General features: G+C 39.1%; 1 protein-coding gene across 3 annotated transcripts in view; it reads left to right on the top strand.

Moving 5' to 3' along the window:
- LOC143039214 (glutathione S-transferase 1-like) overlaps positions 1 to 5,000 on the top strand; it is a gene marked incomplete at its 3' end in the record, with an annotated part of 242,815 nt that overhangs the window by 112,844 nt on the left and 124,971 nt on the right.

The raw sequence follows: 5,000 nt of genomic DNA on the forward strand, positions 1-5,000 counted from the left end.
TGCTAGGAAAGTAGAAAGAGGAGCTGAAAGAGGATTTAAGGGAGTAGGAGGGGGTGGAGTAAAAGGAGTAGGAGGAGGAGTAAAGGGAGTAGGAGGAGGAAGAGGAGGAGTAAAGGGAGTAGGAGAAGGAGGAAGAGGATGAATAAAGGGAGTAAGAGCACGAGGAGGAGGAAGAGGAGGCGTAAAGGGAGTAGGAGAAGGAGGAAGAGGAGGAGTAAAAGGAGTAGGGGGAGGAGGAGGAAGAGTAAAGGGAGGAGGAGGAGGAGGGGGAAGAGGAGGAGTTAAAGGGAGTAGGAGAAAGAGAAGAAGGAGGCCGAAGATGAGGAGGAGGAGGAGGAGGAGGAGGAGGAAGATGAGGAGGCGTAGGTACCAGAGGGACCTGGTGCAAGAGGACAGGTCCTGACTGGAGGTCCTGAAGGGGCACCTTGGGAACCACAAAAATCGCACGACAGACTAAGCAGGATGTCTTGCAGGAGACGAGGAGGAGGTGCCTGGAGGACCCCGGGAGGGGATGCAGGAACTACAAGGGAGACCTTGGGGAGCGGGGGAGGTGGGGGGTGGGAGGTGGGAGGTGTCTTGGGTCGGTGGGTGGGTTGTGGTCACTCCAGAGCTCTCGAAGAAAGTAAAACGGATGGAGAATAAAAAAAATAAAAAAAAATTGAGAGAGAGAGAGAGGGGGAGAGAGAGAGAGAGAGGGAGAGAGAGGGAAGGTGGAGGAGGGAGAGGAAAAGGAAAAATGAAGACAAAATAAATGTAAAAAGAGAAAGTGTGAAGGACGTAGATGAGGAAAAATGGTAGGGCAAGAAGGAAAGGAAAGATTTAAAAGAATAAGAAAAAGACGACGAAGTAGAGGAAGAGAAAACCAATAAAGACATTTAAGAGAACGTGGTAAAGGAAAGAGAAGAACAAGGAGAACAAACAAGGACAAGAAGAACAAGAGAAGAACGAGGAGGACGTGGAGAAGGATGTAGTAGAAGATAAAAAAAAGGGATGTGATGAAAGATGAGACACAGTATAAAAATATTTTCAAATATTCTTCGCACAAAAGGAAAATTACTTATTCAATGAAGTGATTATAATAAAAAAGTTATCAAATAATCCGTGACAGTTATCTACTAATGTGCACACCCGAACGTTACCAAGGGGTTCGAATCCTGTTACTGACGTGAGATTGTCCATGAGAATAGAGCCGATGGCGAGTGGCGATATATATAATATATATATACATATATGTATATATATATGTATATATATATATATATATATATATATATATATATATAATATGTATATATGTATATATATATATATAATATGTATATATGTATATATATATATATATATATATATGTATATATATATATATATATGTATATATGTATATATGTTATATATATATATATATATGTATATATGTATATATATATATATATGTATATATGTATATATATATATAATTCTTTAATCTGTTTGGCGCCAATCATACAACTCTGAGATGCGTGCGTACTACCCGTAGATCATAACCGGCAGTTTACCATGATTGTAAATCAATGTCCACACAAAAAAAAAGTAAATAGATGCTTAAAAAGAACAGTAACAATAATGGTAATGATAATAGTAATACAGATGATTATAATGATAATAATAATAACAGTAATGATGATTATGATCTTGACAATAATAATACGAGAAATAATAATTAATAATAATAATAATAATAATAATAATAATTCATTGCGTATGGAGTGGCTTTTTCAATTTGATTTTCAACCTCCAGCCTATCATATGTTAAGAGTGAAAGTCTATAACTGAGAAAAGAATAATCAACCCTTCTGCTACTCCGGAGAGCAACTTCGTGAAATGAATAGATAAATAAATAAATAGATTAATTAATAAATAAATAGGAAAAATCGCGAGGTTAGTTAGAGTAAATCAATAAATAAAAGATAAATAGAATAAATAGAGAAATAAATAAAATAAAATAAAAATAAATAAATAAATAAAAATCAATAAATAAATAGAAGGATAGGAAAAATCAAGAGGTTAAATTTAGGCTAAAGGACAAAAATGGGAAAATAAAATCCTCGACGCGATCCATAACACAAGCCAGAAGCCTGGCTTATGTTGCTGGTAGTACGGGGACCTACGAGTACAAGGGCGACTATGGCGAAGCCATCAATCACAACGATAAGGAAGACACGGAGCCCTCTGAGACAATATCGAAGCCATTTCTCCAACAGCACCCTCAGTGGACCTAACAAACTTCCTGCAGAGGCAGTCGCTGGTATGTAGTGAAGGTCCGGGGGTGTAGTTGTCAGTAGGATCAAGCACACTCAAGCAATATGTTCTTAGTTGATCTAAATTTGTTATTTTGTTTGTGCTGTTCGTTTATCTGGGTTTATGTTTATCTATTTTCATTTATCTATTTATTCAGTCATTGTCACGTACGATAATATCGGCATGTGTACACCGTCGCAATATATATATATATACATATATTCATGTATACATATATATATATACATATATTCATGTATACATATATATACATATCAACAAAGATATGTCGTAGCACATTTGTAAAATAATACTGATTACCCACTTTCGGAGAAGAATAAGCGAAGATATAGAGATCTGTATATTTCGATCACTTACTGTGATCCTCTTCAGCAGAAGAGGATCACAGTAAGTGATCGAAATATACAGATCTCTATATCTTCGCTTATTCTTCTCCGAAAGTGGGTCATCAGTATTATATATATATATATATATATATAACTAAATATATATATAAATAATATATATAACTAAATATATATATAAATATATAATAAGACGTCTCCCACCATCGGAAAATAAGATTAGAATATATCCGTATATTTCGACCACTTTCTAAGGTCCTTCTGGTGTAGAGGACCACAGAAAGTGGTCGAAATATACCGATATATTTATTTCTAATATTATTTTCCGATGTGGGTGACAAGTTCTATGTTACTAATATGCTACAAGATTACTCTTCTCATACATAATATATATATATATATATATATATATATATATATATATATATATATATATTGTATGTTATTCTAGCATACCCTAACCTAGCCAAATGTTTAAGAAAACTCAGGAAATGGGAAAGGAATTAACGATGTTTTGAAAACATCAGCCAATATTTTGCTATCATTATGCTATTCTAACCTGCTCTAACTTAGCCAAATATTTCGGAAAACCCATGAAATATGGACGACTGGAGTTGGCAAGAAGAGGAAGAACTGTCACGATCCAAGTCACGCGGGGCTCTACGAGCGTAGCTGTGCATGACAGTCCACCTCCATGAAAGCCTTTCCGTACCCTGTGACTCTTTTCCTTGATCTTGCCGTCAGACGATTTTATTCATCTCGGTTTGTCACACACACACTTCGTGGCGCAGTGGTTAGAGTTTCCGGCTGCCACTACGGCAGTCCAGGTTCGAATCCCGCCCGGTGTTGAAATAATTTCAGTATCGCCGCACTGCGAGTCGTTACTCCAACTCTCGTGGGCGGGGAGTTGGGTGTGTGTGCGCGTGTAAGGTCACAGCATTACCCATAGATCGGTCATATATGAGCTCTGAGCTCTCTTCCGGGAGGGTAATAGTTGTCGATCTCGAGTCCAACACGTGGTCCAAGACCATGGTGAATCACACACACACACAAACACACACACACACACACACACACACACACACACACACACACACACACACACACACACACACACACACACACACACACACACACACACACACACACACACACACACAGACACCTCGGTAGTGATGTGGTTCATCATTCATTCCTCTTATATTCTATACTTGACCTCAAGTGGATTCTTCTGAGGTTCCCTCCCTTGCGTCCCTGTCGCTCTTGAGCCAGGTGCCGCCAGACGATTTTATTCACCTCCTTGGGACACGAAGAAGGTGAGGAGGCTACGCCAGGAGGCGGTGAGTAGCTGCGGCCGAAGCCGTCACCTTTGCCCTATGATGCACTTTAGGCTGATGCAGGTCAGCGTTGGGGACAGGTCACAGGTACTGCTGGGAATTGGAGACGAGTGCGGGATTCGAACCCACAACTAAGTGAATGTGAGTCCAGCACGCTTCCGATGTCACAGCGCATTGAGGGAGACGGAAATTGGATTTTTTTTTTTTTTTTTTTTTTTTGTATGCATAACTGGTAGAGCTTCCAATTTGTCCCAGTTGAAAATATAAATGTATATATGTGTATATATATAATATATATATATAATATATAACATATATATATATATATATATATATATATATTATATATAACACACACACACACACTGAAGCCAGAAAACACTTAAAATGACTAAACTCACCTGGCGACAGCCCAAAGTATATAGGATATAGATTCACACTTAAAGGTTTTGGTCATAAATACGAGAAGTATCGAAAAGAACAAAGAAACTTTTGTGAAAAATATAGATAAATAGAAACACACACACACACACACACACACACACACACACACACACACACACACACACACACACACACACACACACACACAGTCCTACTAGTAGCAAAAGACCACCCGTTCATCCACTCACTCATCCAGTCACTCATCCAGTCATCAACCCACCCACCCTCCCGCCCACTCACTCACCCACCCTCACCCATCCACCCACCCTCACCACCCATTGTTTGGATACCGACAGTACCAAAGAACAAGTCCACCCACTAAAAATAGCGGTTACTGTAACTGGCTGCACCACTAACGCAACAGCAGTGCATAAACCACTCCTTTAACCCAGTTCCCTTCTCCCCTCGAAAACAAACTGTTTCCATCTTACTCACCAACGGCCGTTGGCTCATATCACCACAAACCTCACCACAACGACCACCACCACCACCTCTTCCACCTCTTCCACCTCTTCCACCTCTTCCACCTCTTCCACTCTCACTACCACCACTACCAATGTCAACTACTGTCATTAAT

Source organism: Oratosquilla oratoria, chromosome 26 (assembly GCF_046742065.1).
Source record: "Oratosquilla oratoria isolate Oo_2021 chromosome 26, ASM4674206v1, whole genome shotgun sequence".
Taxonomy (NCBI): Eukaryota; Metazoa; Arthropoda; class Malacostraca; order Stomatopoda; family Squillidae; genus Oratosquilla; species Oratosquilla oratoria.